The sequence below is a fragment of the Cetorhinus maximus genome, chromosome 29 (genome assembly GCF_964194155.1).
Source record: "Cetorhinus maximus chromosome 29, sCetMax3.hap1.1, whole genome shotgun sequence".
Lineage (NCBI taxonomy): Eukaryota > Metazoa > Chordata > Chondrichthyes > Lamniformes > Cetorhinidae > Cetorhinus > Cetorhinus maximus.
The window spans coordinates 4914635-4928402 of NC_135907.1; the positions used below are offsets into that span (position 1 = coordinate 4914635).

At 50.6% G+C, this 13768-nt stretch overlaps 1 pseudogene; it reads right to left on the reverse strand.

The window, feature by feature from the left end:
• Positions 1-2366: 2366 nt before the first annotated feature.
• LOC144669633 (U1 spliceosomal RNA) lies at positions 2367-2518 on the reverse strand (annotated as a pseudogene).
• Between the last annotated feature and the right edge of the window lie 11250 nt (positions 2519-13768).

Consider the following 13768-nt stretch of genomic DNA (forward strand, 5'->3'; position numbering starts at 1 on the left):
GGACAAATGCGGGTACAACCGAACGGAGGGTTGTATATTAGAAATTACCCACAGAGAAAACCATCACACCCGCTCAGGATACAAGGGAACCCCGGCTCCCAGTTACTATCAGACACAGCGTGAATAATGTACGTCCAACAAAGGGGTCAGGTCTCAGTCAACCCCTCCGACACACTCCACCATGCCCTGGAACACTATGAGGAACCTAAGCAGGCCCCAATTCCCCACCTTCCCGAAAGTCTGACAAAGTTTAAAGGTGACTTACGAAAGGTGAGGAATCAGCATTACGTGTTACAGGCGGTGTTTAAAAGGCTAATCAATGATATGGAAGAGCACTTGAGAGATCCGACGGTGGGAGCAAGTGTGGGAATGGGGGCTGAATGTGGACATACACCCCTGGATAAGAATAAGCTCTCATATACTCGTCGCAGTGCAGCTAGTGTTAGCATTGTTTAACTCTAATTCTTTCAATGTCTTCTCCAGACAATCCAAAAAGTACCAGGGGACCATGAGTGGCGTACTGAGAGGCTGCAAGGAGACATTTGCGTTACATTATGGGACCAGCAACACTCACACACACACAGATTACACAATCCACACTGACATCACTAAAAATCACAGACGGAATCTCAGTAACAATCCACATGCTTTGCACAGTCTTGTGTTGGGGGTTTAGTGTTTGATATTTCAAACTGCAGTGACATTCCCGACAAGATGAGTTAAAGTTTTAACATTAACCAGAAAATGGCTGAAACATTGTTTTCCTGGGGTGAACACATCAAAGGACAGGAAGAATCAGAAAGTTGTCCTGCCCTGGGATTAACATATCAATGGACAGGCCTCCTGGGGAGCAGATTGAGAGACATCCCAACATGCCAGGGGTGGAGTCTGCAAACTGCTCATTCAGGATATACCTGGCTAGGAACCCAATCCGAAAACCGCCTCCAGAGTGCGGAGCTAGTCCCCACTCTGGCTTAATGTGCGTGTGTGTTCCCTCTGTCTCAATCTGCTTTATAACTCTTTGACTTGTTTGTATTTGGATGTTGCTGAGTTGTAACTGAGAGTGATTCATTGGCTCTTGCGTTATTTTGTTTGAAAATGTTCTTTGCTCTCTGTTTTAATGGAATTAATTTTCTCCCCCACCCCTCAAAGAATTTTTATTTTGAAACCTGCAATCTGAAGATCCAGACTGGGACAAGGACTCTTCTTCTTCAGGAGTTTCCTGAGACCTTCTCCAAGGCCGTGCTCCATGGGCCCACGTGAGTTTGTGTCCGTTTCTTACCCCGAGATTTCAATTCCTCTCCGGGACCCTGGTTTTCGGTGGCTCCGGTTAACCAGTTCCTGTTGGACTGTGGGCCTGGAGTTTCAAAAAGAAAATCTTGGGGTTAAAGTAGCCCAGCCTTGCAATCTAAAACTTACATGTTAGCCTCCAGTGTGTGAGGAACAGGAGCCCCACAAGAGGAAATGAAAAGTCCTAAAGTGAAGCTGCCTAAAATCTTGTTATAATTCAGGGATAATGCGTGTAATTTGGGCTGCGCGATCATTCTGACGGTTAAACGGGATTCCCGGTGGTCATTTTACTGAGGGTTTAGGTTTCTATCTGCCTTTCTCCAGTTTTCTTTCTGTTTATTTCTTCGCTTTGCGCTATTTAAGCCTTCAAGGAATAATCACAGGTGAATTGATGGACCCACAGCAGGGGAAGTGAGCTGCAGAAGGGGCAGGGAAAGACTTTACACATGGGGAGAGGAGGCAGGAGTTTCAGAAGGTAGGAGTCACACAGGGGGCTGATTAAGGGGGAGATTATACAGAGGAGGTGGGAGGCTGCTGTTCGTTTCGGAGGGGGGTAATTTGAATGAACATGGGGACAGGGTGCTTGTTCATGTTTGAAATAGTGAGGGGTCGCTGCTACATGTTTAAAATGGTGAATGCATATGAGTTAATAGCTGACTGATATGAGTTTGTATTTATACAGACGTCCAGAGAGATAGGGGGTGGGGCGGTGCTGGGAGTGTGGGGACTGTTGTGATGGTGGGTTGGGTGTTAGATGGGGGTTGTTTGAGAGAGATTTTTGAGTGGGCAAACGCGGGGTTAAAAATGGCGCGAGTAATTTGGCAGCCACAAAACAAACAGTCTGGCGAAAATGATGCAGAGATGGAATAATTGTCGGCTGATAATGACAGGGAGGAAAAGAATGGGGGTTGGATAATATTTGCGAGGAGGAAAGAAAAAACTAAATAACCAGTCCAGTATAGATTTTGAAGAGCACACATTGGGGGTTATATATTTCTTTTTTCAGAAAAGGTTGCTGACAGGAAATAGAAGAGAAAATGAAAGATATGATGAAATCTATTTTTTGAATTGTGAATCAGGGGAGAGCGCGAACGCAGTCCCCCACTACCACAAATTTTGCAGTCGAGTATCCCGCATTTGGGGACATCGCAGGCGTTAGCACACCCGAAGTGCAATGGGCTAGCCTCGTCCTGGGAGAACCTTTTTTTTCTTTTTTTTGCAAAAATATACTTTATTCATAAAATATCTTCAATCACATTCCAAACCATTTCAATAACAACATTACAAGGGTACAATCCAGGTTAAACTTTTACAAAATGTATCACCAGGTGCATCAGTACAAACAATATTACAATCATTTACAGCCTTTCATTTTGAGCTGTACAGCCCGAGGGGATTTAAACAGTTCCCAGTCCCTCGGTGCGCTGTGGTAGAAAGGTCTTAGACAGCGACCCTTCCCCATTGCGCCTTTGCGGCAGCTGCTCCAAGATTTAGTGCATCCCACAACACGTAGTCCTGGACTTTGGATTGTGCCAGTCCGCAACAATCGGTTGGGGACAACTCTTTGTGCTGGAAGACCAACAAGTTTCGGGCAGACCAAAGCGCCTCTTTCACCGAGTTGATGATCCTCCAGCTGCAGTCGATGTTTGTCTCGGTGTGTGTCCCTGGGAACAGCCCGTAGAGCACAGAGTCCCGTGTCACAGAACTGCTCGGGATGAACCTCAACAGCAACCACTGCATCTCTCTCCAGACTTTCTTTGCAAAGGCACAATCCACAAGGAGGTGGACAACGGTCTCTTCCCCACCACAGCCACCTCGAGGGCAACGTGCAGAGGGGGTGAGACTCCTGACGTGTAGGAAGGATCTGACGGGGAGGGCCTTTCTCACCACCAGCCAAGCTACGTCTTGGTGCTTGTTGGAAAGTTCTGGCGATGAGGCATTCTGCCAAATGACTTTGACAGTCTGCTCGGGGAACCATCCCACAGGGTCCACCCTCTCCTTTTCCCTCAGGGCCTCTAGGACGTTACGTGCTGACCACTGCCTGATGGACTTGTGGTCAAAGGTGTTTTTCTGCATAAATTTTTCCACCAGGGACAGGTGGTACGGCACGGTCCAACTACTTGGAGCGTTCCGCGGCAGCGTGGCCAGACCCATCCTTCGCAACACCGGGGACAGGTAGAACCTCAGCACGTAGTGACACTTGGTGTTTGCGTACTGAGAGTCTATGCACCGCTTGACGCAGCCACACACAAAGGTGGCCATCAGTATGAGGGCGATGTTGGGCACGGTTTTTCCCCCTTTATCTAGAGGCTTGTACATCGCGTCCCTGCAGACACGATCCATTTTCGACCTCCAGATAAAGCGGAAGATGGCTCGTGTGATCACCACCACGCAGGAGTGTGGAATGGGCCAGACCTGCGCCACGTACAGCAACAGCGAGAGTGCCTCACACCTGATGACCAGGTTCTTACCCGCAATGGAGAGGGAGCGTCGCTCCCACATGCCCAGTTTCCTTTTCACCATAGACACTCGCTCCTTCCAGTTTCTAACGCATGCCCCGGTCCCTCCGAACCATATCCCCAGCACCTTCAGGCCGTCAGCCCTGACAGTGAAGGGGACAAATGATCGGTCAGCCCACTTCCCAAAGAACATGGCCTCGCTCTTCCCACGATTTACCTTGGCTCCCGAGGCCAGTTCGAACTGGTCGCGGATGTGGATCAGTCTGCGCACCGACAGCGGATCCGAGCAGAAGACGGCGACATCATCCATGTGCAGGGAGGCTTTGAACTGAGTGCCTCCACTGCCTGGGATCGTCACTCCTCTTATGCCCGGATCCTTCCTGATGGACTCGGCAAAGGGTTCTATGCAACACACGAAAAGAACAGGCGAGAGAAGACAGCCCTGCCTGACTCCAGATTTAATCGGAAAGCTATCTGTTTCCCACCCATTGATCGAGACTGCGCTACTGATGTTAGTGTAGAGCAGTTGGATCCAATTTCGAATTCCCTCCCCAAACCCCAATTTGGAGAGCACATCCACCATGTAGGTGTGCGATATTCTGTCAAAGGCCTTCTCCTGATCCAAGCTGATGAGGCAGGTATTCACACACCTGTCCTGTACATAGGCAATCGTATCCCTGAGCAGCGCGAGGCTGTCCGAGATCTTCCTGCCCGGCACAGTGCAGGTCTGGTCATGGTGGATCACCAATTCCAGAGCGGATTTGACACGGTTGGCGATGACCTTGGACAGAATCTTATAGTCCACATTCAACAGCGAAATGGGTCGCCAATTTCTAATTTCCTCCCTTCCCCCCTTGTGCTTGTAGATGAGGGTGATGATGCCTTTCCTCATGGATTCTGACATGCTGCCGGCCAGGAGCATACTCTCGTACACTTCTAGCAGGTCCGGGCCCATCCAGTCCCACAGAGCCGAATACAACTCCGCTGGCAAGCCGTCGCTTCCGGGAGTTTTACTCTTCTCGAAGGACTCAAGGGCCTTAGTCTGTTCGTCAGGAGTTAGCGGTTTGTCCAGGCTCTCCCATGTACTGTCGTCTAAGACCTCCGTGATGGAGGACAGGAAGGACTGGGAGGCCGTGCTGTCTGTGGGCTTCACGTCATACAATCGGGCATAAAAGGATTTGCTGATCCTCAAAATGTCGGACTGCGATGACTTTAGTGAGCCGTCTTCTTCCTTCAGGCTGCTGATCACAGAGCTCTCTGTGTGTATCTTTTGGAAGAAGAAATGCGAGCACGTCTCATCCTGCTCCACGGAGCGGACTCTGGAACGAAAGATGATCTTGGAGGCCTCCGAGGCAAAGAGCGAGGCTTGCTGGCCCTTCACCTCTTGGAGTTCCTCCTTGACATCGACCCCCATCGACTGCAGCAGGAGCAGATTCTGCAGGTTTTTCTGGAGTCGGGACCTTTCACTCTGTTCCTTTCTAGCTTTCTGGGTGCCTTTGAGGATGAAAAACGTCTTGATGTTTCCCTTGATCGCTTCCCACAACTGTGTCAGGGACTCAAAGAGGGGTTTCACGGTTCTCCAGCCTTTGTAAGACCTCTTGAGCTCCTCGCTGTGCTCTGGGGTCAGCAGTTGCACGTTTAGCTTCCATGCCCCCCTGCCCACCCTCTGGTCTTCCTCCAAGTGACAGTCAACCAGTAGGAGGCAGTGGTCGGAGAACACCGGCTTGACGTCGGTGGATCTGACTGCGAACGCGCGGGACACAAACAGGAAGTCTATCCTGAAACGGATGGACCCGTCTGGCCGCGACCAGGTGTATCTACGCTGCGCTCAAGCGGCCGTACCGGCACAAAATGGGCAGCCGGCCCAGGCGCCAATACACGGACAGAGAGCTATAACGGGGGCTTCCCGGCGCAACTGAGAACCACGTATGTGTCCCTGTCACCTAGCGCAACCATGAAGCTATTGGAAACAAATTACCCCAACTAAAACCTAGACATGGAAATGAGTCGTTTTGGCAAAAATTGAGGGAAATACGGCAATGCCACGATCTCCATAACAGGGACGTTCGCGGGTTAGTCCGGATAAAACTACCTGAGGCGTTTTGGGGACGGCTGCAGCAAGCGTATCAGGACGGAACCTGGTGTAATGATATCGCTGCAGACCAGGGACAGCAGCAAGCTGATTTCCGAGCCTTTAGAGCAGAAATGGCACAAGTCTTAGGGCAAGCCCCAGTTAATTGGAATACAGTGACTGGAGTAAAACAAGAAAAGGGCGAGAGTGCCCATGAATATGGCAATTGGAAGTTTGAGGCATATTGTAACTATGGGGGTGTAGGTGCACTGGAGGTTCACTAGAGCTTTCCCCACCAGGGACTGCAGCGCCACCACGGCCACAAAGATCCTCGCTTTTGAAGTAGTACCAAGATGGGGAATCCCTTTACAGATAGATTCGGATCAAGGAGCGCATTTTACGGACAGTATTATGAAAAGGACGTGTGAGCTGCTCGGAGTAAAACAGAAATTTCACGTACCTGACCGTCCACAAAGCTCAGGAATGGAAGAATGTATGAACCGCACGTTAAAAAATGCTATTGCAATGGCAAACACAACAACTGGTGGGGGATGGGTGGATGTGCTCCCCTGCATATTGATGCGACTGAGGGCTACCCCCAACAGGACAACTGGTTTAACCCCTTATGAGTTGCTGACCGGGAGGGCTATGCGCTTGCCAGAGGGCAGAGCCACCGGAAGTGAGGATATGGGACCCATCAGAGATAAAATTAAAAACGATATTAAGCAATTGGATGGACAGCTAAAGGAATTACAACAGGAAGTGAAGGACCAACAGGCTATCAGGGATTTAGAAGAGAGGACAAAAGGGGGACTCCCGTCACCACCGGCTGAGGTCGGAGACATGGTGTTTGTTCATATCACCCCTAGCCAACCAGTTTTTGCCCCAAAATGGACTGGACCGTACGGAATTATTCACGTGCCTGCGTCGGTATGAAGGGAAAAGCTAGGTGGAAACACTGGTCGCAACTGAAAAGGTATGATGTAAGTAAGAGAGACTAAATTACCAGGCAGCGGGGGGAAAACGGGCAACGAGCAGTCCGTACTGTGTAGGCCAAGTGGTTTAGGATTCATTCCCGATCTGGAGGACTGGCCATCTGAAAGACAAAAGGGGGAATCCTCAACTACGGGGAGGGTCACCGTGGGCTGTGCACAAGGAGGGACGTAAAGGAGAAAGCTGCCTCTTATATCCAACCTAAACCCTGGTGATCACCAGCAGTGTGCTTCATTACAGAAATAACAATAACCGGGTAACCTCCACGCCAAGATGGAAAAAAGCTGGGTGTCCATGATCATTACCAGGGCCCTGGCTATCGCAGCCACCGGCATACAGAATGTAAACCGTGAAGCAGTGGCCGGTATGGGCTTATACTACAAGAATGTCAGCGACGGATATTGCGTGAAAGGAGGTGTGAATGTCACAACGGAAAGGTCAATGCTCTTCAAGTGTGGCACCGGGCTTACGCAACTATCCATTGGAATGAGCGATGGTGAGAGCCTAGGGCAGAGCTCGCATTCGGGAACGGAACTCCGATGGAAAAATGAGGGCCCACTATGCTTCCAGATCAGCGATGGTTCGGACGGACCCTGGACATGTGCGAAGGGGGCACAGGTCCAGATACAGTGTGTGAGAGATTTTTCACAATTTACCTTCACACCCCAGGACAACAACAACTGGGGTCACTGTCCCGGGGAGGAGGACTTGGGAATGACAGATACCTGGCATTGGATCTTGAGGGCCAAACACGGAGAGTTGACTGCAACGGCGGACCCCCGGACCGACACCACCCCGCTATCACAGGACACGACAAGAGACTATCTTGCCCAGACATGACCCCTGGGCCACAGAATGAACTGGTACTGTATATGGACGGTGAACTCTTGTATGATAATGTTAAACATGAAATTGTACAGGTAATTGTGAACCTGGCAGGTATGCAACTGCCTGAGTATTGCAGTAACCAAGCGCCCCTACGAAAACTGTACAAATTACTGAGTAAGGCTGTGATTAATCAGCCGGCCGACGCCACGGGTGCCACTAGATTCAGGGGACATCCTGCTTTCCACCGCCAGGAGAGAGAGTTAGTTAACAATGTACTGACAGGGGTGAACACAGGGACTTCCCTGGTAAACTCTCTCGACATTCAAGGAATCAACTCCGAGGTCACGAATCTTAAAGGGATCATGAGGCAGCTTGCTCATGAGAGTAGCGAGGGGTGGTGAAACGGCAGCGGCCCTAGGGGGCAAGAGTGTGGCATCTGTATTGGAAAGCGTACACGTTATAGAGACCCATGCTAAAGCCACCAGCCAATTAACAGAAAGGGAGGAACGACAAGAGGGCAGCACCCAAAAAAGCCAGCTTACGGCCAGTGGATGATCGGGCAATTAAGACACAATCTGGGCCAGATCCAAAGGGGGGAGGTACTGGGCTGGATCAACAGTGCCCGGTAGTGGGGGATGGCCAAGAACCCAGGCGTCATCGACGCATGTACATTGAAAGGAGTGACCAGGGTGTATGCGGTGATTCAGAAGTGCACCTCAAACCAAATGAACGTGTTAGGTATGGGCAATCCCCTCAGTCACAGCAGACACGGGCCCACACCCTCAGTATCGAGTGGAGAACATTGGGTTAATCCGAGACAATGACTCCCTCCGGTACTACCCCATAGATATGCATGCCATACGCAAGAATGAGGGCATACACGGGGTATCACTGAGTGGGTGCAGGAGGAAAGGTAGCCTCACAATTTGCTCCCAACCAGTTGGAACGGGGGTGGTGCTGGACAAATGTGGGTACAACCGAACGGAGGGTTGTATATTAGAAATTACCCACAGAGGAAACCATCACACCCGCTCAGGATACAAGGGAACCCCGGCTCCCAGTTAGTATCGGACACGCGTGAATAATGTACGTCCAACAAAGGGATCAGGTCTCAGTCAACCAGGGGGTCATTGTGCTGTGGCCTTTGTCTAATTAATACCATTAAGTTACTGATAATAAAAGATATATAAACTGTGCTCATTTGAACCTCGGTGGAGAAGTGCCTGGATTGCCCAGTGTTTGCTCCCCGCATGCGTAATAAAGGAACCACTTGAATATTGCATCTGGACTCCGAGTGTTGAACTTTTGTACCAGAGTATTCCTCGGTTCTTTCAACGTGTTGGTGGATTGAGCAGACAAGTGGCAGATGAAGTTCAATGTACAGAAGTGTGAGGTGATCCATTTTGGCAGGAAGAATATGGTGAGACAGCATAAAATAAAGGAAGAGCCTCTAAAAGAGGTGCACAAACAGAGGGAACTCAGACGTACATAGGCCATTGAAGATGGCAGGACGTGTTGAGAGCAGTTAATAAAGCAGATAGTATCTTAGGCTTTATTAATAGGGGCATTGAGTACAAGAGTAAGGAGGTCATGTTGAACTCGTATAAGACACTAATTAGGCCTCATCTGGAATACTGCGTCCAGTTCTGGGCGCCATACTTGAGGAAGGATGTGAAGACATTGGAGAGGGTACAGAGGAGATTCACAAGAATGATTCCCGGGATGAAGAACTGTAGCTATGAGGATAGATTGGAGAGGATGGGACTGTTTTCCTTGGAGAAAAGAAGGCTGTGAGGAGAGTTGGTGGAGGTATTCAAGATCCTGAGAGATATGGACAAGGTAAATCGTGAGAAACTGTTTCCACTCAAGTGAACATCAAGGACTAGAGGGCACAGATTCAAAATAATTGGCAAAAGGAGTAAATGTGATGTGAGGAAAGATTAATTCACCCAGAGGGTGGTTGGAGTCTGGAACAAAATTCCTGAGAGGGTGCTGGAGGCAGATTCGATCGAGGTATTCAGAAGGGAATTGGATCGTTACCTGAAAAGACAGAATGTGCAAGGTTACGGGGATGAGGCAGGGGAGTAGGACTAGGTGGAAGGCTCTTTCAGAGACCCAGTGCAGACTTGATAGGCCGAATGGCCTCCTTCCACACCGTAAAAAATTCTGTGACATCACAAAGCAGTATCAAGATTTTGTGATTTAGAGATAGATCATGAAATCGGAAATGATCAAAACAAAGGGCGTACATTTATTGTGAGCTGTACAGCCCGAGGGGCTCTAAACAGTTCCCAGTCCCTCGGTACACTGTGGCAGAAGGGTCTTAGACAGCGACCCTTCCCCATTGCGCCTTTGCGGCAGCTGCCCCAAGCTTTAGTGCGTCCCTCAGCACGTAGTCCTCGGCCTTGGAATGTGCCAGTCCGCAACACTCGGTCGGGGACAACTCTTTGTGCTGGAAGACCAACAAGTTTCGGGCAGACCAAAGAGCGTCTTTCACCGAGTTGATGATCCTCCAGCTGCAGTTGATGTTTGTCTCGGTGTGTGTCCCTGGGAACAGCCCGTAGAGCACAGAGTCCTGTGTCACAGAACTGCTCGGGATGAACCTCGACAGAAACCACTGCATCTCTCTCCAGACTTTCTTTGCAAAGGCACAATCCACAAGGAGGTGGACAACGGTCTCTTCCCCACCACAGCCACCTCGAGGGCAACGTGCAGAGGGGGTGAGCTTCCTGGCGTGTAGGAAGGATCTGACGGGGAGGGCCTTTCTCACCACCAGCCAAGCTACGTCTTGGTGCTTGTTGGAAAGTTCTGGCGATGAGGCATTCTGCCAAATGACTTTGACAGTCTGCTCGGGGAACCATCCCACAGGGTCCACCCTCTCCTTATCCCTCAGGGCCTCTAGGACGTTACGTGCTGACCACTGCCTGATGGACTTGTGGTCAAAGGTGTTTTTCTGCATAAATTTTTCCACCAGGGACAGGTGGTACGGCACGGTCCAACTACTTGGAGCGTTCCGCGGCAGCGTGGCCAGACCCATTCTTCGCAACACCGGGGACAGGTAGAACCTCAGCACGTAGTGACACTTGGTGTTTGCGTACTGAGGGTCTACGCACCGCTTGATGCAGCCGCACACAAAGGTGGCCATCAGTATGAGGGCGATGTTGGGCACGTTTATTCCCCCTTTATCTAGAGGCTTATACAGCGCGTCCCTGCGGACACGATCCATTTTCGACCTCCAGATAAAGGGGAAGATGGCTCGGGTGATCGCCATCGCGCAGCAGTCTGGAATGGGCCAGACCTGCGCCATGTACAGCAACAGCGAGAGTGCCTCACACCTGATGACCAGGTTCTTACCCGCAACGGAGAGGAAGCGTCGCTCCCAGATTCCCAGTTTCCTTTTCACCATAGACACTGGATCCTTCCAGTTTCTAACGCATACCCCGGTCCCTCTGAACCATATCCCCAGCACCTTCAGGCCGTCAGCACTGACGGTGAAGGGGACAAAGGATCGGTCAGCCCAGTTCCCAAAGAACACGGCCTCGCTCTTCCCACGATTTACCTTGGCTCCCGAGTCCAGTTCGAACTGGTCGCAGATGTGGATCAGTCTGCACACCGACAGCGGATCAGAACAGAAGACGGCGACATCGTCCATGTACAGGGAGGCTTTGATCTGAGTGCCTCCACTGCCTGGGATCGTAACTCCTCTAATGCCCGGATCCTTCCTGATGGACTCGGCAAAGAACAGGCGAGAGAGGACAGCCCTGCCTGACTCCAGATTTAATTGGAAAGCTATCTGATTCCCACCCATTGATTGAGACTGCGCTACTGATGTTAGTGTAGAGTAGGATCCAACTGGATCCAATTGCGAATTCCCTCCCCAAACCCCATTTTGAGAGCACATCCACCATGTAGGTGTGCGATATTCTGTCAAAGGCTTTCTCCTAATCCAGGCTGATGAGGCAGGTATCCACACCCCTGTCCTGTACATAGGCAATCGTATCACTGAGCAGCGCCAGGCTGTCAGAGATCTTCCTGCCCGGCACAGTGCAGGTCTGGTCAGGGTGTATCACCAATTCCAGAGCGGATTTGACCCGCTTGGCGATGACCTTGGACAGAATCTTATAGTCCACATTCAACAGTGAAATGGGTCGCCAATTTCTAATTTCCTCCCTTTCTTCCTTGTGCTTGTACATGAGGGTGATGATGCCTTTCCTCATGGATTCTGACATACTGCCGGCCAGGAGCATACTCTCGTACACTCCTAGCAGGTCTGGGCCGATCAAGTCCCACAGAGCCGAATATAACTCCACCGGCAAGCCGTCGCTTCTGGGGAGATTTACTCTTCTCGAAGGACTCAAGGGCCTAAGTCAGTTCGTCAGGAGTTAGCGGTTTGTCCAGGCTCTCCCGTGTACTGTCGCCTAAGACCTCCGTGAAAGAGGACAAGGAGGACTGGGAGGCCGTGCTGTCCGTCGGCTTCACGTCATAAAATCCGGCATAAAAGGATTTGCTGATCCTCAAAATGTCGGACTGCGCTGACTTTACTGATCCGTCTTCTTCATTCAGGCTGCTGATCACAGAGCTCTCTCTGTGTACGTTTTGGAAGAAGAAACGTGAGCACGTCTCATCCTGCTCCACGGAGCGGACTCTGGAACGGAAGATGATCTTGGAGGCCTCCGAGGCAAAGTGCGAGGCTTGCTGGCTCTTCACCTCTTGGAGTTCTTCCTTGACATCGACCCCCACCGACTGCAGCCGGAGCAGATTCTGCATGTTTTTCTGGAGTCGGGACATTTCCCTCTCTTCCTTTCTAGCTTTCTGGGTGCTTTTGAGGATGAAAAACCTCTTGGTGTTTCCCTTGATCGCTTCCCACCAGTGTGTCAGGGACTCAAAGAGGGGTTTCATGGTTCTCCAACCTTCATAAGCCCTCTTGAGCTCCTCAATGTTCTCTGGGGTCAGCAGTTGCACGAATAGCTTCCATGCCCCCCTGCCCACCCTCAGGTCCTTCTCCAAGTGGCAGTCCGCCAGTAGGAGGCAGTGGTCAGAGAAGAACACCGGCTTGACCTCGGTGGATCTGACTGTGAATGCACAGGACACAAACAGGAAGTCTATCCTGGAACGAATGGACCCGTCTGGCCGCGACCAGGTGTATCTACGCTGCGCTCCGTCTGCAGGGTTGCTGAAGACGTCGTGCAGCTTGGCATCCTTAACTGTTTCCATCAGGGATCTGGACGTAGCGTCCAATCTGCTGCCGGACCTGCTGGATCGTCCAGCCGCATCGATGATGCAGTTGAAGTCACCGCCCAGAATGACCGGCCTGGAGGTCGCCAGCAGCAGTGGGAGCTGCTGAAAAACCTCCAGCCGCTCAGCTCCTTGTGCCGGGCCATACACGTTAATTAACCGGAGTGGAGCGTTCTTGTACATTACGTCTGCTACGAGGAGTCGCCCGCCCACCACCTCCTTGACCTCGGAGACGGTGAAGTTGCCTCCCCGCAGCAGAATACCCAGGCCGGAGGAACGAGAGTCGTTTCCGCCCGACCAGATCGATGGCCCGTGGGACCACCACCGTGACCATTGCCTGTAGGAGCTGAACTGGATAACCTCACTTATCCACGTTAAACTCCATCTGCCAAATTTTGGCCCATTCACCTAACCTGTCCATATCCATTTGTAAATTTCTCATTTCTTCACTGCAACTTACTTTCCCACCTATTTTGGTGTCATCTGCAAATTTAGCTATGGTACCTTCTACTCCTGAATCCAAGTAAATAGTTGGGGCCCAAGGACCGAACCCTGTGGCACCCCACTAGTTACAGCTTGCCATCCACAAAAGACCCATTTATCCTGACTCTCTGCTTTCTGTTGGTTAGCCAAAGCTCTATCCAAGCAAATATATTACCCTTAGCTGCGTGTGATCTTATCTTGTGTATTAATCTTTTGTGCGGCACCTTATCAAATGCCTTCTGGAAGTCCAGACATACTACATCTACAGGATCACCATTATCCACTTTGCTTGTCACATCTTCAAAGAACTCTAGCAATTTAGTCAAACACGATTTAGTCTTCATAAAGCCATGCTGACTCTGATGGATTGCATTTTGACTTGCATTTTAGGAAGGTAGTGAAGGCATTG